A 27,279-nucleotide genomic window follows, 5' to 3' on the forward strand; every position below is an offset into this window, starting at 1 on the left:
CGGATGCCCGTCTGCTTCCTGGATCACAAATTCACCTCATTTCCATTTGTTTCACCAGCAAATGAGGTGTATTTCCATTATTCCATATTCGTGCCCATGCCAGAATAGTGCTGGGATGCTTGTGCATCCCCCCAGCCTTGTTTACTGGATCACACAGGCTCCGAACTCTGTGTTCGAGCCATGCCACTATGCCGACATGGAATAACGGCTTTATTGAATTCCTGGGATTGTGAAAAGGTCTATGCCTCTTCTATTTTGGCATAAGAACCATTACTTAAAAAATTTTACTAAGTGTGGATACAATGCTTTAGATTTTCATTTGATTTTGTGATCAGTTATCAGGAAGCATACATGCCTGAGATTTATCAGGCTGGTTTTGTGTTCCTTCTTTGATAAATTTCTGTCACTTTGCCATCAATTTCAGGACTTTTTTCTTCAAGGAAACTAAAAGAAAAATGGAAGAAACTATAAATGGTAAATCGCACACTGTGTAGATCAACAAACTGGCACCCCCCCCTCAATTAAAAAAAAAATTCTTAATTTTTCTCTACTCTTGTAACTGTAAAAAAGGTTCTTGATAAAACTAATAAATTACATTGCACAGATACTACAAACACAATGAACACTTCATCAGAACCACAAAAGGAATGTTGACATTTATCAGTGTTGCTACAGAAATCTCACACCATCAGCACCTGCCAATTGTGCCCACTGACAAGATGCACTTGGAGAAGCCATCACTTTATCCGGCTCTATCAATGACTCTTAGAGAGTCAGTTTTTCTTCTCAACAGCTCTTATACACAGCAATATTTTACTACCAACCAATGAACCTTATACAGAAAGCTATCATGTTATGGGCTGTCCAAACAATAAAAAGGACTTACACAAAATAAGCGTATACTTCTTCACAATCTATATGTCAAAAATAGGGCTAATGTCTCCCATATCTCTCAAGACAGTGCCTACTAAGTCTGGCTAATCAATTCTATCACAACTTCATCTCCTCCTTCCCATCTTCCTCCTCCTATTCTCAAAGTTTTAAGAGAACTCCAAACACTCCTTATGGACAATTAATTCAAGCAGACCAAAGAATTTGGATAAGAGAGGTGACTGTGCCAGTATTTACGATTGTATTTAGATCATTTCACATTTTTGGGTATACCTTCTCTATCCCCAGACATTTTAAATTCTTGGACATAAAGAAGTAAAAAGGGCTAACCTTACATAAGCTGCTTCACTACTACTCCAAGAAGCATTTATGGTATATATGCATGTGTGTGTGTGTGTGTGTGTGTGTGTGTGTGTGTGTGTGTGTGTGTGTGTGTGTGTGTGTGTGTGTGTGTGTGTGTTTATGTATGCATGAGTCTGTGTTATTGTCTGTGTGTCAGTCTGGCCCTATGTGATTGTATATTTACAAAAAAAGAACAACGAGAAAAGAAAAAATTCAACTGCCCATTAATATTTTATTTTATTCTTACCCATGTTTATTTTTTGCCAACTAATTGACTTGGGCACTGATGGCTCATTATGGAGAATAAGCAGAATTAAGTGCAGAAACTCCTTCCTCCTATGGAATGCACAAGTAATCTAGCAAAGAAGAGGAAGGGGAAATTGTATTAACAAGTTCTGATAATCTGCTATATCATTTAGAAATTTTTGGAAACGCAGGTCTTGGCAATATCAAGGAACATAGCCCTAATTAAATGCGTACTTCACTACAATCCAAGATACCTGATCCTGCTGCTCTACCATTAAGCTATCGAAGAAACTATAAGTTGTCTAATGTTTTCAACCATCACATTTCTCTTCTTTATGACTATTCTTTGCTCAATTTTTCTTCTATTTTCCTTTAATAAGTAATTTCCCAGTATTACATATACTTCATTATCAGAGTTTACGACTGTCCCTAAATGCCTTACTATTCTTGTAATGTGTGAAAAATGCGTTTGTTTTTGCCTCTATTCAGGACAAATATTATTCCCACTACCTTCTGAAAATTGTGTTCTTAAACTCTTTCTTCCTAATTCCTTAATTCTTGTATTACCAATACATTTGCAGTAATGGAGTGCTGATTCATCATTGAATTCACGAAAACGTACATTTTTCAAGCACCTTTCTGATGTGAAAGATTAAAAAAACTTTCAGCATTATTAAGCTTACCTGTTATGCTTGTATATATTAGTGGCAACCACAGCTTTAAAAGCTTTTATATGCTTCACTGTGTGACAGAACAAACTGTCTAATAGTTTTTAAATCAGTTCATTCATTACATAGACACTTTGCTTCTGCCCACTGTCTGTATGGCTGTTTAATGGTTTTAGTAACTGTAAAATGTTTTATGCTTCCATAGCTTCTTTCTATAATTGGTAGTATATGGAACAGATAAAATGCATGGATGTATTACACACAAATATTTCAAGAATGGGCAATAACGCCCCTTTAGCATGCCAATATACCAAAACAGTTGTTCCCATAATAAGTGTCCAGGTTGTTCTTAAAATATCTAGACTAGCACTTGCTTTAATTTAATTTGGTAGTCTATTCCATGCATCAGTTACTCTCACAAAGAACCATTTAGTACACTTCTCATTCCCACAGAATCTTCTATATAGGTTGTCTGATTATCTACTAATTTTTGATAAGCCCAAAAATTCCCAGAGGTAGTTGTCTCAAAATGCCCTATATACCTGAATAAGGTATATAGGGCAATTCCAAAGGCATGCGTCTAGAGAATTTCGCCCCGCTCCTCCACTGAAAATGAACTCTGTCCCATTTGGACGTTCCCAGTAAAGACATGTTAAATTAAAAAAAATAAAATAAAAGGTCTTCTCTTAAATGTTTATACGAGAAACTTAAGATCAGATACTCAGTCTTTCAAAATAACTTAATTTTTCACATCCGTCGATAGGCTTGGCATATTTCCTCTGTACTCTTTCCAGTTTACTCATGCTAGATCTCTTATAAAGTTTCCATATTGTTATTCCATACTCAAGTTTGGATCTAATGTAACTAACAAACAATGATTTCATCATCTCTGATTTCCTTGACTTCATAAATCTTTTTTATACAACCTCTAGTCCTATAACTATCATTAACCAATTGTTTGATATGATTAAAAAAAGTCATATCTGGATCTACCCATATACACAGTCCCTTAAATAAATGTATTGGTTTGATCACTGTGTGCTGTGTTAAATATTCACCTTTTCATTTGTTAAGTTTTTGATGTATGTATCAGCATATTATAATGCTCTATTTATAACTTCTATGTGCTGTCTGTGTAGTCAGGCTGACAAAAATGCCAGTTACAAATGCAAAGTATGCACATCATAGGATTCTTCCTAGGAGTTTCAAGGTGATTTATTATTATGATCATCAATACCTTGTCAATACCCAACCTCAGACTGCACCCCCTTTCTCAAGTAGGACTAAGTCAGCTAGTCCTGGAGAAAATTTGTAATGTTTTCCACCTGTAATGGCATCTTATTCCAGAGAAGGTAGGGGAGCTGTGTACTGAATCAGTCTCTCTATCTCATTCTATGCATCTCTGGTGAAGATTTATGTCTCTGCTTCTGGTGAATGCCAAGCTGTTAGACTTGTAGAGAGGCCGGAGATCAAGGACAAAAGCAAATCTAGTGGTTTAGTACTTGCGGCACAAGTTATCCCTGCTAGTATGAGTTACTGAACAAAATATAGTGTTTCTAAAATTTCTAGGTTGCTGAAAGTCATTAAACCTGTAATCTTAGCTAGGGACCTCCAGGACTTTTCTGGCTGTTTGATATTTTGAGTGAGGTACATCCAATGGGGGGCATTGTACACTAGAGCTGGTATAATCAGTGAGCAATATAAGAAAATGATGATACATTTAGATCTGGTTATTAAAATTTTGGAGCAAATCCTGTAGCTGAGCTCAGATTAAACAATCTGAGAAGAGGATGAGTGAGGTTACGTTCTGCACTAATTATTAAACATCGGATGAAGTATTTATGGTTTCTGATTGTACCTTTATAAAATATTTCTTGGTAATAATATAAGGTGTAACAAATAGTGGGATATGTGGAATCTGGATACCTGTTTCCTGGATGAAGGTTGCACTAAACCTGTTTCTAGTATATTGGCAAGATCTTTGGAATCAAATTGGGTGGTCCCATTAAGGATAAGTGCTGAGTAATATAATAGTGCCTTAGTTTCCAAACATAGGCAAGGAACAAGATGTAGTTATTATCCTTTGCTTCAAAATCCAGTATAAGTTCATGGATTGCTTTAGTTGTGCTACTAGTATTTTTCACGTCCCTGGAATATTTCTATACTATTCTTGTTATGATGAGTTTTGTATCTGCTGTATAATTTAAAGAGGTTTTTTTTTCTCTTGTTAATTGCTTATAATGGTATACTACAAGGGTGGCTTATTTTTGAAATGTCTATTGTAGTTTGGTCTGATTTGGTCTACTAATGCTATACAATTGTCTAAGTGGACATAGGATTCCGTTGTGAAACTGATTGTTATGTCAGTGTACAAGATGGTGCTGCCATAGATGAACTGTGCACTTTCATCATGTAACTGTATACTATTTACCTCTTTGAAGTTCTTAAATTCAGAGATATTGGTTTTAAAAGCTTTGGGGATTTTGAAAGTAAATATCACAAAGTTGTTGCCCAACTTAATCTGAGAAGGAGAGAGTGGGGGAATAGCAGTTTTAGAGACTATGTTCATAAGGACCAGATATAGAAAACTACGTCCTTTGGTGGGTTTATTAAATATCATTTCTGGGGGATGTTTGTTAATTATCTCCAAAAATGTCTTCATAGTCTGCACTGAAGTTAGAGGTGATCCAGTTAATTGTGGATGTGGCTATTGTGAAGTTCTTTTAAAAGTGAGTTCTATGACATCCAGGAATCTAAAATAATCCCCTGGGGGCATGGAGGGTATCCTGCAGTAGGCTATTAGTTGGTAGCTTGGTTTATTTATGGTGAATTGCCCTGTCCTTCACAAATTACATGTACTGATGTGAGCAATCAAAATCAATATACCAATTTTCTTTTCCGGAAAAAAAAATGCTAAGCTAATTTTTAGTTATTCAACATTTTTTAAAAAGTGTTTTGCCCCTCCACCATCAATACTGTTCTCAACATGCATTTCCTCATCTAATACTTTTAATATTACTCATTTTCCGAACATCCATTCCATATTTTACATTACATAACTATCCTTTATTTTATTTGACTTTCATATTGAAATGAGATTTTTTTATTCTAATTAAGTGTTCTTTGAATGTACATATTCATTGCAAAACAAAACTCATACCTACTGTTTATTTATTTGACATTTTTAATCAGGTTAGTCTGACTGGGTGAAAAGCCCTTTTTCAGCAGAGACCCAAGGAGAAAAGCTCCAAACATGTACAATATCCGCAAGTCAAGCTCCACTCGAGTAACCCGCACATGCGGCCTCAACATGGTCTGTAACATCAATAGGACTTGCAGGTGGGACAGATTTGTGTCCCATAGACTCCCCATCTATGGAATAGACCCCCTCTCCACATCATGCAGAGTACCTCTTTGCCCCTTTTTAAGCACAATCTAGATAACAGGATGGGAAATAGAAAATACAGTCCCTGCTAGATAAGGGCATTGGGTGCTGATTTGTCTATGCATGCGCTAAACTCTTGGCTAGGCTTATAAGGACCTTAGGGCCAATAACCTAGTAACTTCCTATGATCCTATGATCCTATGATGTAAAACTTATACAAGTAAAAATACAAATGTAAAGCTTAACTAGTGCAGGCGATACAATAGTAAATCAAGACTTATTAACAAAAGAATTAAAGAATGGCATTCACACAGAGTAAGGCTACAATTACAACATATTTTTACTCAAGTTATTTTTATTTTCAAACAAAAATATTGCAGATACAACATAACTAAATACCAATACATAAACAACTAAACACAGGTTCATAGGTTCATAGGTTCATAGGTAGGTGCTAGGCTATCTGTCCAAAGGCATTTATAAGCCTAACCAGAATGTGTTGGCTTTCGCTACCCCCTTAGATTAGTTCCCTGTGCCTCTGTCCAGCAGAGCCATTGAAGTGATCCCTGTGGCAAACTTTCTGTTTCCCATCCACTCGTCAAGGTTTCTCTTGAAAAGGGTTAGTGAGGAGCTCTGCCTCATATAGATTGGAATCTTGTTCCAGAGCATGGGAAGTCTCTGGGACAGGAATCTATCCCTCCAGCACGTCCTACTTATTGTTGTGGTGAGGTTAAGATCCCTGGAGCTTGTGGCTTGAGGGGATATGGTTTTCTTTAGGTGGAGCATGTCCATCAATTTTGGGTTGGACATGGCCTTGTATGTCAGGCAGAGATCACCTCTGAGTAGGCGACATGCAACCGAATACAGCTGGAGTTTCTTCTGTTGAGCTGCATAGAGCATCTGCTTGAGGCCAGTGATCCTCTTGGTGAGGTACTTCTGTGGTCTTTCTTTACAGTATTTATATTTAGCCTGCAGGAAAAATCAATAAATTAAACCAGTTTGATTCAAAATACATAGATTAACATACAATTAAGTAAAGCATTTACAATAATCAGAGAGAGAGAGGCACAGTACAGCTGTAGATTTTCAATAAGATGTAGTACCTTTCTCCAAGGATTATTTGTTAATGTGTTAGGATAGATTCTCAGTTATTTAATCTTGATCTCTTTATGTGCTGTGTTTTTCATTAAAAACATACATTCTTCCATGGATGGTGGTGAAGTGGAAATCCATTTCCTTATTATGCACTTTCTGGCAACTGCTAGAATGATCCACAATAAATAAAGATTGACTTACTTCAAATGAGGACCTTCATTTATATTTAGTAGCACTAAAGCCTTAGATAATATAAACAAATCGGTGAATACAGCTTGTAAAAATTATCATTCCAAAATTATTTTATACTAGTGCACTCATAAAGAAATATATATCCAATTTGCCCTGCATTCTTGAGAAACTTGGCTATTTTGTTTGGTATTAGGAATGTTCTATGGAGAAATTTCCAGGTATAAATTCTCTAATGTTGTGACCAAGAGATTAATTTAACAGAAAGCAAGAGATTATTTTTAATTTCATTTATGTAGTTAAAGATAAGAAATGGCACTTGGTAATATAATTCCAATATGTTCTTGAGGTTTTCTTTTAATTGTTATTGATATTTATACAGACTTGAAGTGATGTTATTCAAGATGAAATTGTCATAAACAATTTCATGTAAATAGATGACAAACTTTGGTTTTCCTTTGAAAGAAGAACTATTAATTATTCTGCATAAATCATGGGAATATGATAGAACACTTTGTAGAAGTAGCCAATCTTGAGATGATAGTTTAAATTGCATTACAATGTCTTGTCTATCTAGTACCTTATTTTCATTCATACAATGTTGCCAACATATGACGTTCTTAGATTTCCAGATATTTAAGGTGTTTCTCTGCAATTTGTCAGTAAAATTATTAGTAATACTAAAGGGAATCAATGTCTCAAACCAAAGCTTGATCTCTATATTCCTGTTAACAAATTTCCAGAATGTATTAAATATAAAATAAATGGAATTTAATTTTGCAGGATTTGAATATATTTTATTGTATATTAAAACATAGGGCATAACTTAACTTATTAAATAAGTTAACTGAAGCTATGACTTTCATTTAATAATATGGTTAAATGTAAACAGTTTGCAGTATAAATGAGATCTACCCAATGTATAATGGTTCTAATTATAGAGTCCTTTATATATGCTCCTATATCAGGAAATTGAATTCCTCCTTGTTGCCAAGGTATAATATGATGAGTAAAAGCTATTCTGTGTTTTTTTTTTTGGAGCAAGTAAAAAATTTAATAAAAGAGAGTTTATGTTTTTAAGGGATTTTTTCTTTGGGATCATAGATATGGCTTGTGAGATATATAATATCTTCAGTAAAAGCATAATTTTATTACTTTATTTGTGACTACTTATAAATGTGCCTTACGTTGGTTTGCTTAGATAACACTTAGTTTACTATGCTTTCCTAGGTTAAAACACTATTCTCTCTGTATTCCTCATGTTTATTCATTGGAAGTCATGAATATTCATTGATTTACAGTATCTAGTTTCATATTTATATGATAGCTATACACATTGGTTAACTTAAATATGTACAGTCTGTTTTATTGGTTTATTGTTGAACAACATTATTGGGTACTGTATGAACACATATTTACTGTATTTGTTTTACTGTCATGCTTCTGTAAAGTTATTCTGAAGAAGTCCAAGCATCAAGAATGAATGAAAGCTCTAAAGCTAACTCAGTGTATATGTTGTTTCTTTTTTATTCTACTTTATTTTACTATATTGTTACAACAGTAATGTGCCATTGAAGCTTTAGTGGTTATCTGTTCTTTTGTATTCTGTGAGTTACGTTTTTTGCGTGTGTGTGTTTGTGTGTGTGTGTGTGTGTGTGTGTGTGTGTGTATATATATATATGTGTGTATATATATATATATATATATATATATATATATATATATATATAGACACACACACATATATGTGTGTGTGTGTGTGTGTGTGTGTGTGTGTGTGTGTGTGTGTGTGTGTGTGTGTGTGTGTGTGTATATATATATATATATATATATATATATATATATACATATCTATATATAGATTTATTCCTTAAAAGTGAAATGAAACAAGCAGGAAAATCAAATAAAGTTAACACTTAAAATAAATAATTACAATTTAATGAGTCAAATCCTCATTCTACATCTAAACCAATTATTAGAGCTTCTTGATGTTCTGTTTAATATTTTAATGAGGGTTAGTACTTTTTTTAATATTATCATATGTATGCTTATTATTTATAAACCCCGTTTGACCATCATCTATTATCTGTGATAGTGAAATGTTTATTCAATTACCTAGTATGGACATAAATAGCTTATAATCATTACTTAACAGGGATATTGGTCTATAAGAGCTACAATGTTTTGGATCTTTATTTTCTTTTATAATTGGAGTAATTAAAGAATATTTCCAGGAAGGTGGTATGATACCCTGTGCCTGTACTTCAATTAGTGTTTTGTGAAAAAAAGGAGGTACTAGAAGAGGGAACGCTTATACATTCTTATAATGATACTATCAAGTCCTGGTGCTTTATTAGACTTACTTTCTTTAATATTGTCTATGACTTCTTGATATGTTATTTTATTTTGAAAGGATTATTTTATTTTTTCTGGAATTTTCTTAATATTAGAAGCAATTGAATCCAAACATGAGAAGCTATCCACTGGAGTGCTTGATTTATAATGCTCAGAGAAATGATGTTTAAAGGCATGAAGAATGTCTCCTATATTCAGTACTATCTTTTTTCTCCTTCATGAAATATGTTTACAATACCTTTAGTCTTTGATTGGCATTTAGCCCTCATTGATAAGTTGTGCAAATGTTTAGGTGAAGTAGCATACAAGTTAATTTTTATTCTTTCTAATACTATGTTGGTTTTATGTGTTAATATTTCAGTATACTTTTTATTGAATTCTTCTTTTTTATCAATATACATGTTTGATATACTGTTGAAGTTGATTAATAACAGTTAAGTTTGTATGTTTTTTAGTTTTGATTCCCATTCTTTAAGCTTATTTTTGAACCATGTTAAAGTTTTACAGTATATATAAAACTTTAAGGAGTTCCAGATAATTGTGATACAAATCTCTGGTGTATAATTAGTTTCAAGAAAAAATGGAGTTCAGAAGCTAACCTAGGTTTATATTCTTTAAGTTTTGTGATGTAGGTTGGCATTCTTGTAAAAATAATTCATCTTTTATAGTCAGTTCAAAGCTTCAGAAAAAGTAAATTATGATCCAAAATGGGGCAAGGGAGTATGGAGAAATGTGACATTTTTGTGTTTAAATCTTGTGAAACATATATTTTGTGTTTCCTTGTCGGAGTATCAAATCTATTATCCTGATGACAGAATCTTAGTGAATTGCTTTCTTTTATGTTAAAGGTGTCGGATAAATTAAGTGATCCAGATCACTTCTTGAAGTGCTTTGCAGTAGAGGTTAGACACAAAGACATTTTATTAGTGGTTTCTGAGCTGTCCAACATACAATTTAAATTCCCCCTTATATTAAATTTCCTTTATAATTATTGATAATTAAATCCAAATGCTTTTCAGCAGTTCCCATACCCATGCCTGGAAACCGGTATCAATTTACTAAGGTCCAGATTCTATTATTAAATTATAATATAACAAAAGATATAAGGTCTTCTTTATCTTCATATTTATGAATGACTTGTGAGTTAGCAATAGTTTTTTTTAAAGTATCATAACTTTTCTTGTCTTTGATTTATAAGAGGAATGGGCTACAAATTAAATAATCATTTGGGTTCCATGTACTACTGTATTTAGTGTTGAAATGTGTCTCTTGGAAAAAGACCACTTGAGCTTTATTCAATTTCAAATATGTTACTAAGTTTGATCTCTTTCTTGGGTTGTTCAATCTATTAATGTTTAAAGATAAAAGTAATAAATCCATGTGAGATTTTCGATGACGTTATAGAGTGAATATAAGTATATTTTCCTTATCACCCAATATCTCTCTCAAATAATATGTGAGGCAGAAATTAGTATATGCAGATGTGATTTTCCAAATAAGTTTCCTTAACTTTCAAATGCTTAGTGAGTGCTAAAACAGGCCTAGAAAAAACACGTTTTGAAAAATGTAGTATAAAGCATATTAAATCTAGCAATAATAAATTTCCATTTCAACCATGGAATGAATAACATTCCTAGTCCAATAGCTAAGCATTGATACAGTGGACTAACTTTCTTTCCTCAAAGAAAATAAGCACACTCCCTATTGAACTCTAAATAAGAATTAACAGAGATGTTTTAACCCATTTTGTATAAGATGAGATAGCACAAATATAATTTCAATGAAAAATATTAAATATACTTAAGTTACAAAGTTCAGTACTCCAAACTTGAATTTATTAAAACAAACTGAATTTCATTAAAAATCTTTATGCATATTTTATAAGGAATTGATACTCTATTAGTTAGATGTTTCTTCCAAATATGTATTTAAAGCGAGCCAATAACTTATGATTGGAATACGTCGCTAGTTCTATCTTATGACGAGTATTTTAACAAAATTATAACTTGTATTTACAGCTCATTATAATTGAAAGATCTAAGTATTTTCCTTCTTATGTGTTGCTCTAGAAGGAACAGATGTGCACCTAACTTACAGACCTATTGTTTTGTCTAAGGTATTCAATAGTAAATGAGAACACATCATAAATAAAAATAATAATCACTGTTGGTTATAAAAATATATTACCATAAAACAACTAGGGTTTAATATTTCCTGACACAAGTATACCAGAATTAATAATTCCCATACACTCAGAACTTTCAGCATTAGCTAACTTATATTAAGTGTTTTTGAATATTACTTAACAGTATGGATGGTTATTGTTTTTCAGTGTAACAAGAAAACCTAGACATTGGCCCTTTCATTAGTATGTGTTTCTAAATATCAAAACATTCCTGATTTTTCTTAATTGATAAGTAGTTCTAGTCAGTTTTCCTACATACATAAAGCCTATATTCCCAAAGGACAGTATCACTATATTGCCAGTAGCTTTCTGCCAAGTCAGTTATCTATTGCGAACTGTACTTAAATTTCTTATTAAAAGGCTGAAACAATTATGAAGAATGTGCACACCAAAACAAATTGTACAGTAACGTAGGTGCCATGCAGTGTATGGAGTCAGTAAACATCACCAGCAAATACACAACACACACCCATGTGAGTGGAGATCCACAACAAAACAAAAACCCAAACAAAGTATACCTCAGAGGCAAAAATACATGAGAACTCCACAGACCTACACACCACAGACCATGTAGACTCCACAAACCAGGTTCTTGCAAACACTAAGGCCTTACCGCAAACCTCAAACACCTGCCCAATACAGAAAGACTAACAGCACTGTCCCTCTACCCCATTTCATATGGTCTCTGCTGAGGTGACCCCTGTCTGGCATACAAAGCAATCCAAACCCTGCCTTGATGGGACTGCTGCACATCTGGAAGTCAAGACCCACCTGATCAACCTCTAGGTGCAGCATCAACCTGGTCTGTGATATCAGTACAGCTTGTTGGTGTGATAGATATGTGTACCACACACTCCCACATCTGTGGAGTACACTCCCTGTCCACATCAAGCCAAGTGCCTCAATACCCCTAGTGATGTGCTCCCTGTATAAGTGCATGGGAAACACAAAATACAGTACTGTGATTCCAACTGTGTCCCTGCTGGACAGGGGCTCTGTGTGCCGACATGTCTTAACATGGGCTACACTCCTGTCTGCATAAGTTATAATGGCTTCAGGGTCAATACCCAACTAATGTCATATCAACCTATCAACCTATACACAACTGTCTGTCAGTGGTTCACCACTTAATCTGTACTGCTCTGCCACTGACATACCTGGAAGTCACACAGTGCTATGTGGAATATACTACACATATAATGGACATTTCTGCACATTACACTGCACTCTGTACCCATACCCATACCTCTCAACCTCTGACAGCAAGCCATCTGGACAAGGTCATAAATAAAAGTAGGACAAAGGCCCAATGATAGGCACGTGGTGTAAATATTGCTCTTACAAACTGAGAAAGTTGGTAGAATAATGTGTTTTGCATTAGCAGGACTTGTCTGAAGGTTATAAAGTCTGAAACACTAATGTCTTTCATTATTTTGTAATGTCAGTCTTTAATTATTTGTAACTAACGTGCCATAAAAACACAAGTTTATGTAGACTAGACAAAACTTCTAGACTAATACCTGGACAATCCACCAAAAACTGTACAGTTGAAAGGTATGGACCAGGATATGACTTTTCAAATAAGAAGAATGCCACACAAGCAGGAGATTCCCAGCCAGTATATCACCAAGTTGCTGGAGTGTATACACACCTTCATCGGTCAACCGGCTGTAGCCACACCTTTCAACTGGCCTTTTTGGGCAAGAATGTCTATAGTTGGGCTCATACTATTGGTCTGTGCATCATACATCTTGTATTCCTCTGGTGAAGCACTATGATGACCTGAGGATGTCTGTCACTATGTAATGACACAATACATTCTAGTGTCAGACTTCAGATATGTCACAAAATGTCTGCTAAAACAAACCCTGTACCCATAGCAAATTTCTGTTTACTGTTGAGCACACAAAACCCTATATCAGAGTACAACTATCTCTGGAATGGTGTCCCACTCTTACTATAGAAGGTCATGCTGGGTATGCTCTTACACTTAGAGAATCACAGCCCATGATGGAACCCACATCTGTCTATATAATTGTATTGTGCATATATGTCTTTGCATACAGACAGATATATATGCCTTAATTGTCTCTACACACACACACACTCAGCTAGCTGTAGGTGGCCCATATGTGATATATCTGCATCTGTTGTGTGTAATACGCAGACATATATATGGGCAACATACAGGAATATGTCAAGCATACATACACATAGACATGGGGAAGAGAGAGACAGACAATGATAGAGAGAGAGAGACACACAGGGAGACACACACAGAGAGTGAGTCATACACAGGGATACCCTGAATGGCATAGAGTGGCGTCCTGCTGCAGACAGTGGCATACCGGTCATAACCAGTCGCACTTGTCAGCATGAAGGTGAGCTCCATTGTGTAATAGTACTGAGGTGGGGGTTATAACATCACATCACGTGTGTGTGTGTGTGTGTGTGTGTCTGTGTGTGTGTGTGTGTGTGTGTGTGTGTGTGTGTGTGTGTGTGTGTGTGTGTGTGTGTGTGTGTGTGTGTCTGTAGGTTAAAGTATTAAGAGGCTGTTCCCACTCAGTACACTTCCCATTGCCCTATTTCACAAGATCTGCTGATGTCATTCACCTTAGAAGAATCGTTGGAGACCTGTCAGCCCTAAAAGCTCAGTAGTGCATGCGATAACTGTCTAACACTATAGTACAAATAACTAGATACTTAAGCATTCTAATCCCAGTCCTGGAAAACATAAGTCTGTTTGTAGGTGAACCAGTTTTAGTCCATTCCCAGCCACTACACTTCTTAGTGCCCTACTTTAGCGGTCCTGTTGATGTCCTTCCCCTCAGAAATACCTTTGGAAAGCCCTCAGCCCTACAAGCTCTGTGGTGCATGCAATAAATACGTAACAGTATAGTACAAATAACTAGATAGGCAGGGGTTCTATTCTCAATTTTGGCAAGTGTGTGTGTGTGTGTGTGTGTGTGTGTGTGTGTGTGTGTGTGTGTGTGTGTGTGTGTGTATGTTTGGGTGAGAATCACATCCTCTGGGGGTGTGAATTATACCATTTTGAGGTGTGTACCACCTAGTACACTTCCCATTTCCCTACTTTACAAGGCCTGTTGATATCATTCACCATAGATGTACCTATATACACTTGTCAGCCCACTAAGCTCTGAGGTATGTGCAACAACTGTGTAATACTATAGTACAAATAAATAGATAGGGGTTCTGATCTCAATACTGACAACTATAGTAGTGTGTGTGCCACATATCCCCTGTGGCTGTTGTGTGTGTAGGTTATACAATTTTAAGGCCTGTTGAACCCCTACACATGACATTACTTTACAGAGCCTGTTAATGACATCTGCCTCACATGCACTAACACTACACAGCCCAAACCAGTTATCTGTACAGATGTACATGGAATATCCACATGTTTGCAACTTACACATGGTCTGTGTCCCGTAACAATGAACATTCCTGTGATATCATTGCCAAATATGTCACAGTTACCATAGTGACACACATGCCAGCAACAGACATTGTACCTGACTGACACATCATGCTGCTACAAAGTCTATCACTCTATCACTTGTGCAGGTGTGTAGGAGTAGTAGATGAGACCAATCACTATATCTAGTGGGTTATCCCACCATCCATGGAGGCATTTGCAAGATTACTTGTTAGAAGAGGTTGTGTGTTATGTCCCAGGCATCTAATCTATGTGGAGCATGTCATGTGTACATAGCACTATAGTACATACAAGTGGATAAGTAGGGTTGCTAATATATGTATTGGCAACTGTGTATGTGTTTCTGTATGCACAACCCCTGTGGCTGTCTTTAATGTGTGTATGTGATAGCTATACCATTTTATGTGCTTCTTCCAAGCTGCAAACTCCCCCATTGATAACCTAGTTTCAACCCATACAGATATCATTCACCTTACAAGCACAGTTACACCGTTTCTAATACCAAGCCACTGTGTTACATGCATTGGTCATATAACTGTGTATTGTACAAAAATAGATGGGTAGGCCATCTACTCTGAGAAGTGTCAACTCCATGTGCATGTGTGTTTCAATGCATGTCCCCATGCAGCAGTGTGAGTGTGTGTGTGTGTGTGTGTGTGTGTGTGTGTGTGTGTGTGTGTGTGTGTGTGTGTGTGTGTGTGTGTGTGTGTGTGTGTGTGTGGGTGTCAGATGGATCTAACATGTTAAGGGCCTCTGAACCTACCATTGGCACTCCTAATAGCCAATGCAATTGTCACCCACTTGAAAAGTAGTGGCAGACACTGCAACACTACATTACCTCTGTGCTATTTGTGTTATGTATCTAGTGCTATCGTTTGTAAGACTGTGCAGGTAGGGGCTGTGCTCAGCCCTTTGACAACTGCCCCATGTACAGGACTATAACTCTGTGTGGACTACCAGCACAACAGGCCGGACATGCATATGAGTTAGCAGATACACATGCTGGTGATTGTCAGGTTAGACTAACACAGGCTGACCTGTGTCAGGAATACATACTCCAAACCTGTCATACACAGTACCAGGCATACCCTCATCAACTTTTTTGAAGGTTGAGTGGATGGGACAGAAATGGCAGGGGCAACAGGTGCTGATAGGTGAATCTGTTGCAGTTAAAATAATAGCTAAGCTTGTGAGAGACCTAGTGCCAGTACTCAAGCAACCTCCTCTGTATGTGTGAGCCTGCAGTCCTACAGAACACCCAGGTGACATGTATGAAGGCTAGCTGGCTGTGTCAAGGGTGTGTATGCAAGGTCACACTGGCTGCCACAATTGTCCCTCATACACTGTTACATGTAAACACACCTGGTAAACATGTACATATACAGCTGTACCTAGGCTAAGAAAAGGTCACTGTGGTTCCACTCTGCCATACTCATCATTGCTACTGTCAGCAGGCCCACAGCCTGCAGACACAGACACATGGAACACAAACAGAATACAGTACATGACACTACAGTCAGTTAGAAGTAATGCATCATGGTTAACAAGGTACATACACCTCGATGTGTACCCATAACTATGGCCAGCAGACAGCACCTTACACAGCATTACATTACTACACTATTAAACACAAAAAACGAAGTAGCTGTAATCTTCTCAAGACTATAATTTTAGTGCTTTCATTTCAAATAATGCTTAGACTTCTTCAAACATCTCTCTCCCAGAATGCTATACTTTTTATACATCCATTAATTAATCAATAATTTAATTAAACAATCAAGCATGTAAATAATTAAAACCAGATAATTCCAAGCAAGAGGAGACTCATAGAGCAAACAATGAAGTAATCTTACACATAAAAACTTCTTTAAAAGTCTTTCCCTTTTTGAAACTAGAAAACATTATCTCTAAATTTCATGAACATTTAAATAATTAGACATTAACAGACTATATTACATTTAAAATAGTCTAAAACTTATACAAATACAAACCAATGATCCATAAACATATAACTTTCACCTATCCAGTGCTTTCAGCTTCAAAATACATTTAATTGAGGCATATTCATTAAGGCCTGGGGGGATATGAGCATATGTACGAATCTGCCACAAAAGTTCATTCTCTTCTAGTTTCAGCTCCCAAGGACCTCCACGAACATTATGTTTTTCCTGATGGAGAATAGTAAATAGAAACTTGTGAGTGGGATTTCCTAAGGTTTGCCTAGCTAAGGCATTTGTGGTTGTTTTTTTTTTTTACTTATATTGTATAAGTGCTTATAGATTCTTTGTTTCAGTGATCTTTCCATTTTTCCTATGTAAAAAGATTGGCACTGCTGACACAGTGCTACATAAACAATCCCTTTAGATTCACAATTATACTTCTCTCTCACTAAGTATTCTGTATCTCTAATAGTAAATGTATTCCCAATTTTAATGTGTTGGCATTGGTGGCATCTACCGCATTTATACATACCAAAACATCTATTAGTTGTTTCACTTTGAAATTTTAGAATATTATTTAAATTCTGTCCTCGTTGGTATGTTATATGCAGAGGGCCATCCAATCTGTTTACAAATATGGGTGTCTTCCGAAATCAGGGCCCAATTCTTATATAAAATGTTGGAAATCACTTTTGCATTCAATGAATATGTTGTCAAAAACATGGGCCTTAAATCGTGTACTATGTTGTGATTGTGTATAGTAACATCATTGTCAGTAAGATTTTGAGGTACAATGTATCCTCTTTGCAAGATAGGCTTAAAATGCCCCCTAGATCTTTTAGCAGACACTTCTAACCAGATTTGTTCAAATAAGTGTTCAGGGTACCCTTTTTTTAAGAACATACCCTTCAATAAATTACTTTCTACTAAAAAATCTGCCTCAGAAGAAACCATCCTAGCAACTTTTACTAACTGCCCCTTCATTACTGCTTTTTTCTGATAGAAGGGGTGGCTGCTAGAAAAATGCAAGAATGCATTTGAAAATGTAGGCTTCCTGTATATGACAGTCATATATCTATTATTGGGCCTGTCTTTGGACAACTGCACATCTAGAAAGTTGATGGAGTCTGTTGCAAACTGAAAGATGAACTCTAGAAAATCTGTAAACTTTGTAATATCTTCTGTGAAGGGTTCAGTTGTACTAGCATCCCCATTCCAAATAAAAAAAAACATATCATCTTGGTATCTAGTGTACCAAACGGTATGCTGTTGGAATAGGTAATTTGTGAATAGCAGCTCCTTCTCCCAGTATGCCATGACACATTTAGTGAAGCTACCCCTGCATTGTGCCCCCATGGCTACACCTGTTTTTTGTTTGTAAAATTCACCATTGAAGAGCATAAAGTTATTGGATAAGATAAGGTCCAATAATGTTTCTATGACATTTATTTCACACTCTCTATACCTTTATGTGTTAGGAGCACTCTAACCCAATCTAGTCCTGTGTCTTGTGGTATTACATTGTATAGATCTTTAATATCCACTGTGAGAAAATTATATTTCTCATTATACTCCAGTTTATTAATACCATCTAAGAACCCCCATGAATCAGGGCATATCTGTTCTTCACCCTTAATAATGGGCTTCAACTTGCTATCCACGAATTTGGCACTTGAATATGTTATGGATCCCCTCCCTTCCACAATTGGTCTAAACGGTGGATTACTCCGATTTTTGTGTATTTTGGGAGATCCAAATAGAGCTTGTGTCCTTGATGCTATCATAGTTAAATATTGTAACATGTCCATGCTAATACTTCCTTCCAGAAACAAATCATTAAGAGTGCCATTTACTTTTTATATGCAATGTTAACTTCATTTAAACTTACATGACAATAATTATCACTGCCTCAGTAAGTAAGCATTTTTTGCACATATTCACTTTCATTCATAAAGATGAGACTACCTCCTTTATCTGGCTTCATGACCCTGACTTTACATGCTTTTAAAACCCCCAAAAAAGCATGGTCTTCGGAAGACATGTTATTTGCGTGTCCCCTAGGCAAATTAGCACCGCATAAAGCGGAACGAATGTCCATCTCACAAATTCTCTCAAAAAGTGCTATTGTGGCAAGCAAAGGGGGGTTGAATAAGCTAGAAACTTTTAGTTCACTTGTTAGTGTAGGAGTATTACCCATAAGTACTAACAAATTCAATTTGTGAACAAATGTTTTTTGATACACAATAGTTTTAGCCAAATCGGCTTTCTTATTGGGCACAAAGGATAGACCCTTAGACAACAGGTCGACTAATTTAATGTCCACATGTAAGTCAGTAAAGTTGTAGATTTTAAAATCCCCCTCTGTACTTACTAGAATGTGTGGTTTCGATGTGGGGCTTTGTACTATCTCCTGCGTCGATTCTGTTTCTTCCATTGCTACTGCCCTTGTCCTCTGCCATTCTGTTGATAATTTGGTTGCTTTTTCCGAGCTCCCTGAAAACCCTGAGGATTGTAGTTGTTAGTATTTCCTGATGCTATAGTTTGTGAACCTCCACCATTCCTAACCCTCTCACTATGCCTTAGCTGGTTAGTTGGCATTGTGATGTCATCGGTTTCGTCACTGTCGTCGAGAAACTAGTGGGCGTTGCACCTCAGCAATCTTGTGGCTCGCTATTGGATTTATTGGCTCTGGAGGTGGGGGATAAGCAATACCTTTTGCATAACCATTAGTGTTCCTTAAAATCTTCTTTTTCTTAATCTCAATAGCCCGTGTTATAGCAAAGTCAATAGAAGAAAAGATTCGAGCATAGTCAAATCTATATCTTATAAAGTCCACATCAGCGGTTATTTTACGCTCCAAAATTTCCAATTCACTTTTTAGATTGTCGACCTGCAAACTGTATTCTTTAATCAGGGTTTCAAGAAACTCAAACCCTTGTCTGTCAAAAAGGCAGATAAGTTCATGGTAAAAGTTGAACTTGTTGATTAAGCCCACAGGATATCTCCATTGACGTAGGCCCTTAGGTACCAAACCTTTAGTTATACATTCTTGTAGATAACTCATTTCTAATTGAAGTTTACAATATTTGAAGAACTTATGGTCAAATTCATTTAGGTTAGTAGTTAAGGATGGACCAACACTTTCATTGGAGGCATTGGTGTTGTTATCAGTGTTGGTTCCAAAAAACACTGGTGCTCTAAGATAGTCCGCTATAGTGGGAACAGATTCGGAATTTCTCTGTGTCAGTTCTTGTCAATTGCCATTGGAAGGTGTATTATTATTAATCACAGTAATTGGGCTAGTAGCCCCAAGCCCATCTGAGCTACAATTTAGAGATGCATTTGAAACTTCAGCATAAGTCAGTACCTGCCCACTCTCATTAAAGCGAGTGGATGTTGTTACAGCCATTGTTCTAACAGCATTACTTTCTTTTGTTTCAATCTTCTTTGACAAAGTGTCAACATGATTCAGGAGTTGCTGCACCAAAACAGTCAAATTACCTATGGCATTTGCCTCATTGGTAATGCCTCCTGTTAGGATGTTGTCTTCTTGAGAAAATAGGGGCTGCAGCTCCATTCACCATGCCAAACACAGAAAGTACCAAAAAACTAAAACACTTGCAAACACAAAAAATGAAGTAGCTGTAATCTTCTCAAGACTTTAATGTTAGCACTTTTGTCTAAACTAATGCTTAGACTTCTTCAGACATCTCTCTCCCAGAATGCTATACTTTTTATACATCCATTAATTAATCAATAATTTAATTAAACGATCAAGCATGTAAATAATTAAAACCAGAAAATTCCAAGCAAGAAGGGACTCATAGAGCAAACAATTAAGTCATCTTACACATAAAAACTTATTTAAAAGCCTTTCCCTTTTGTTGAATTTTACAAACAAAAAACAGGTGTAGCCATGGGGGCACCATGCGGGGGTAGCTTCTCTAACTGTGTCATGTCATACTGGGAGAAGGAGCTGCTATTCACGAATTACCTATTCCAACAGCATACCATTTGTTACACTCATACCTCCCAACTGTCCCAAACTACTCAGTTTTTACCGAGTTTTGGGGTCCAAATAATGGGGTGCCACGATTCCCGAGTAGCACTCCTTCATTTCCGATTTTTTTCTTGATATTTTAATTTTTTTGCGCTTTGTTTTTTTTTATTTTTCGTGCTTTAGCTGATGTCATCATGTGCATGATGACGTCAACTCGTCAGGGCTACTAGCCTGTCCAAATTGAGCTCACGGCGCACATATTTCCGGGTTTCTGGCTGGTTCAAATGCTTTGCGCATGGGAACGAACCAGCTGGAAAGGATTTATTTAGAAGGCTCAGCTCGCCTGGCTATTTATGAAGGGAAGGATTTATTTAGAAGGCTCGGCTCACCTGGCTGTTTATGAAGGCTCAAACGGATGTTTTAGAAAGCTCGCCTGGCAATTTATGAAGGCAAGGATTTATTTAGAAGGCTCGGCTGGGAATGGATGTTTTAGAAGGTTCAGTCAGAGTCCTCGCTCATGGCACAGAAAGGATTTATCGCTCAGAAGTAAGCTGAACGTTTTGTGTGTGTGTGTGTGTGTGTGTGTGTGTGTGTGTGTGTGTGTGTGTGTGTGTGTGTGTGTGTGTGTGTGTGTGTGTGTGTGTCATTACTTTGCTGTTTGCTCCAAGTTGCTCTGTGTATAACTTGACATCATAGCCTGTGATGATAACTGCCTATATGTGCTTTCTGAAAAATGAATTTCTGACCTCTGTGGGTTGGCTGCCATACTGTGGCACCAGTGCTTGCATATTGTCATTTGTGGGGTGGACCTCTGTTATTGGATGTAATGTAGCACAGAAGGGTACTAGCTATCAGTACTGGTATAAATAAACCTCTGTGGGTCTTGGTACAGACTGACATTTTAGCAAACATATTCTACATCTTTGATTTTATAATATGCATGAAAAGTTATTTTTTTTAACCATTAATGCTGAAAGGTTAAGAATTAGTCAGCATTGTAGTTTTACAAGAAACTCATCAGACTGTTGAACTGAAGTGGAATAAGTATTTTTTGTCATTGTGATTATGGTTAAAGTTCTGGTAAATGTATAGTTAATGTAATATTAATGAAACTGTCAGTTTCAATGTAATGAACACATTTTCAGATGGGGAACTAGAGGGCTTGAGTACTGGGAAATAAACAAAGGATTTAGTTAGGAGGGGTTTGTAATAAAAATCTTAGTGCGATTTTTTTTTATTGATTGATGCACTTCAAGTATTTTTGTTCCGACTATTCAAGGACTTTGGTTTTCCAGAAAGAATATAGTAAAACAATTACTCAGGTTTATCAAAATTAGCCAGTATCTGATATGTTTGTTTACGTACTATACAGTAATGTTAAAGATAACTCAAAAAGGATTTCCTTTGCTACCTTTTTTCTGTTTTTATCTGCATATAAATGATTGCATATTGTAATTTATAATTATAATGGAACTCAGTATGTTGAGCTATAATTAGTTATTTAAGAAACTTTAGTGTGCAGACAAGTTGTTGTTAATTATAACAGTTTAATTGGATATCATATCAGTGGTATAAGAATACTTGTATCCCAACTTAATTAAAACTAAATGCATCAAAAGTAAAATGCAGTTTTATTTAATCATACTTTTATCATTTACATGTACTAAACCTGGTAAATATTTAGGAGTGTGTCCCCTACTTAAATTAGTGTTTGTGCATTGGGCTGTAAAATGTAAAAATAAAATCCAAATAATAATTGTATTTAATGAAGCAGTATGCACACATTAGTCTTTATGGCAAATGGGCGAAATAGCCAGGTAATGGGACATTGGAATGACTGCAGGGGGACTCTGGTGCCATATTTTGGTTGTCTGTTCTTCAGTTTGCATTTTAAAGTTGGTATCCCACAATCTCACTGGAGTGGGCAAGGTTACATAATTATGTATGCAAATTGTATGTTAATCAGCGTACAGATTTGTAACTATTTTTCATGGGTTTTGTCCAGATTTTTGATGTTTCCAAGTTGAGAGGTATGGTTACACTAGATACCAAAATTATATGTTTTTTTATTTGGAATGAGGATGCTAGTACAATTGAAGCCTTCACAGAAGATATTACAAAGCTTACAGATTTTCTCTTGTTCACCTTTCAGTTTGCAACAGAGTCCATCAACTTTCTAGATGTGCAGTTGTCAAAAGACAGGCCCAATAGTAGATATATGACTGTCATATACAGGAAGCCTACATATTCAAATGCATTCTTGCATTTTTCTAGCAGTCACCCCTTCTATCACAAAAAAACAGTAATGAAGGGGGAAGTTAGTAAGAGCTGATAGGATGGTTTCTTCTGAGGCAGATTTTTTAGTAGAAAGTAATTTATTGAAGGGTATGTTCTTAAAAAGAGGGTACCCTGAACAGTTATTTGAACAAATCTGGTTAGAAGTGTCTGCTAAACGAGCTAGGGGGCATTTTAAGCCTATCTTACAAAGAGGATACATTGCACCCCAAAATCTTACTGACAGTGATGTTACTATACACAATCACAACATGGTACCTGATTTAGGGCCCATGTTTTTGACAACATATTAATTGAATGCAAAAATTATTTCCAACATTTTATATAGGAATTAGACACTCATATTTGTAAAAAATTGGATGGTCCTCTGCATATACATTTATTTTCCAACCTATTACTGCTTTAGGTTCCTTGCTCCTCTGTTCGTTGTGCATGCAAAGCTATTGCGTGGGTTTCTTTCATGTGTGACCCCTACCCCCACTTGGGATTAAGTACAATACACATTTTCCACTTCATCCACTGAAGCTGACTATCGTAACTAAATAAAACTCCAGGAAGCAAGAACCTGACACCCTATAGCTTTTCTGTTGTAATAGTTGCGTGGGTTTCTTTCATGTGTGACCCCCCACCGCCACTTGGGATTAACTACAATACACATTTTCCACTTCATCCACTGAAGCTGACTATCGTAACTAAATAAAACTCAAGGAAGCAAGAACCTGACACCCTACAGCTTTTCTGTTGTAATAGTTGCGTGGGTTTCTTTCATGTGTGACCCGCACCCCCACTTGGGATTAACTACAATACACATTTTCCACTTCATCCACTGAAGCTGACTATCATAACCAAATAAAACTCCAGGAAGCAAGAACCTGACATCCTACAGGTTTTCTGTTGCAATAGTTGCGTGGGTTTCTTTCATGTGTGACCCCCACTTGGGATTAACTACAATACACATTTTCCACTTCATCCACTAAAGCTGACTATCGTAACCAAATAAAACTCCAGGAAGCAAGAACCTGACACCCTACAGCTTTTCTGTTGTAAGAGTTGTGTGGGTTTCTTTCATGTGTGACCCCCACCCCCACTTGGGATTAACTACAATACACATTTTCCACTTCATCCACTGAAGCTGACTATCGTAACTAAATAAAACTCCAGGAAGCAAGAACCTGACACCCTACAGCTTTTCTGTTGTAATAGTTGTGTGGGTTTCTTTCATGTGTGACCCCCACCCCCACTTGGGATTAACTACAATACACATTTTCCACTTCATCCACTGAAGCTGACTATCGTAACTAAATAAAACTCCAGGAAGCAAGAACCTGACACCCTACAGCTTTTCTGTTGTAATAGGTGAATTGCAACTTAGTTTTTGTTAGGTTTTAAGGCTTAAAAGGTTTATGCACAACATCAGGGAACGGTTCCAGCCAATTGACACTAGATTGGGCCAATACCTTGAATCAGCCTTTTACACACACACACACACACACACACACACACACACACACACACACACACACACACACACACACACACACACACACACACACACACACACACACACACACACACACAGTCCCAAGCCTTTACTGTTTACATTGGTACATTTTGCTTTTACTTTCATTATAGTCTCTAGACTAATCACAACTCTCTCTAATTTACACTGCAGGCACATAAACAGGGCTGTTTGGCAGTTTTAAAGTATTCCAGAGCTACTTCAATTAAGCTTTTGTTAGATGCTGATATATTAAGCTCAGTACTCACCTTTAAACTGATAATTTTGTCAGGTCTTCTCCCTGTGGGGCTGAACCCGCTCTGTTCGCTACACTCACTCCGCTCCCCTCCCTCCAATCCAATCTCCAAAGCGTTAGGAACAAGATACCTGAACTCCATGCCTGGATTTCTAAGTACAACCCAGATATTATATCAGCTACTGAAACCTGGTTGAAACCATATATAAAAGACACTGAATTTCTCCCCCCAAGCTACTCATGCCTGAGAGTCGATCGACACAACAAGAGAGGAGGAGGAGTAGCAATACTTTTCCCTAGCAATTACACATTAATCCCCTGCTCAAAACCAACACCCAACTTCTCCCCAGCCGAAATACTAATCTCTATATTAAAAGTTAACAACCATAAAAACATTTGCATAATTGCTCTTTATATTCCACCAGGAAACAACATACCAATATTAGAAAACATACTTGCCTGGACCTCCCAAAATATAGATAATGAAACCATCATTCTAGGTGATGTAAATATCGACTGGCTAGATACAGGCCACAACAACCCCTCAAAAACATAAATGTTTACAACTTCTCCCAACTAATTGAAGACATCACTAGACCTCACAAAAATTACAACTGGGGCTCCACAATAGACTGGATATTAGTATCCCACCCGTTCAATGTCATCAGTGCAGGCATACTACCTAATACCATTAGTGACCACCACCCAGCATATATCATACGCAAAACTACTACAACCACAGGCCAACACCAATACAAATCTACCAGAGATTTTAATAAGTTCCAGTCATCCATATTTAATGAAACCTTAGCTAAAGTAAACTGGAAACCTCTCAAATCCCTACCACTTAATGAGGCTGTTGAATTCTTTAACTCAACATTTCTAGACATCCTAAATAGGCAAGCACCCACCCGCCAAAAACAAATAAAACATAACCATGCATGCTAGCTCTCAAAATCCACCAAAGAAGTAATGACCACAAGGGATAAAATCTGGAAATCATGGCAGAAAAACAAAGACCCCTCAACTCTACTACATTACAAGCAACTCCGTAACCAGAGATGAAAAACAGCTCCGGGAACTATAAAGGACGTCTTCTTGATTCCACTGAATGATGCACACCAAATCCAAAAACGAGTAGTCTCTGCTTCAGACCGACACAATCATGTCCATAGTTAAGGAATGTTTTTCTTCAAGAAAGTAATATAGAATTTCACACTAGTCCATCACATTTCAGTTAATGTCCAACAGATGAAGCAATTTTTGTCCCATTTCCAGCTCACCACTCCGGTATTTGATCACCAATAGAGCTCTTACACTTTCATGGTAAATAAAGTCTTCCTGGGATCTCAAACTTGTCTGTTGATTCTCAGACAGCCAGATAGTATCCCACTATCCTATTCAGGCTTCCTTGGGAGAAGTAATGACCACAAGGGATAAAATCTGGAAATCATGGCAGAAAAACAAAGACCCCCTCAACTCTACTACATTACAAGCAACTCCGTAACCAGGCAAAACGTCTAATAACCACTGATAAAAAAGACCACTACTTCCACCTACAAAGCCAACATAAAAATAATCCCCAAAAATTCTGGTCTTCCATCAGCCAACTGTTACACCCAGGCTCTCAAAGCAATCCATCCCCTGACCCACAAAAAACTCCCACTGAACTTGCTATCCTCTTCAATTCCTACTTCATTGACACGATAGCTAACCTAACCACCACCTTTCCTACAGTTAACAGCACTGCCACCAAGACAGCTGATGACCAACTCATCCTAGAAAACAAGTCTACCCTTAACCCTAACCTAAAATTCTCCCCCATACCCACCAGCACAATAAAAAAACTTTTACTTAAGCTAAAACCCTGCACTCTGGCCCCTAACAATCTACCCCCACACTTCCTGCAGCTAGCAGCAAACTCTATAGCTTATCCCATCACCATCAGCATACTCATTAACAGATCAATTAAAGAATCCCTTGTCCCAGACATCTGGAAAAAAGCATTCATTCTTCCCTTACACAAAGGTGGCACCAACACTGACACCACAAACTTTGACCCATAGCTATTCTCTCACCCCTCTTTAAAATACTGGAAAAATGCATCCATGCCCAACTCCTCAACCACCTGCATGAAGATCAAACTTTATCACCCACTCAGCATGGTTTCAGACAAGGACACAGCACCACTACCACCCTCCTATCCTTCCTTGATACAATTAACCGGGCACGGGATTTTGGTAAAATAATTGCTTCACTTTTCCTTGACCTCTCCAAAGCTTTTGATACCATTTCCCACACTATCCTGCTCTCTAAATTATCCACCCTCCACATTTCTCCCCTACCCCACAATGGTACAACAGCTATCTCTCCAATAGGCAGCAATCCACCAAATGGCAACAGTCTTACTCTCCCTTCCTCAGTACATCCTCAGGGGTACCCCAAGGCTCCATACTTGGTACTCTCTTATTTAGAAT

Source organism: Protopterus annectens, chromosome 3.part1 (assembly GCF_019279795.1).
Source record: "Protopterus annectens isolate FY-2018-M chromosome 3.part1, PAN1.0, whole genome shotgun sequence".
In the NCBI taxonomy this organism is placed as follows: Eukaryota; Metazoa; Chordata; order Ceratodontiformes; family Protopteridae; genus Protopterus; species Protopterus annectens.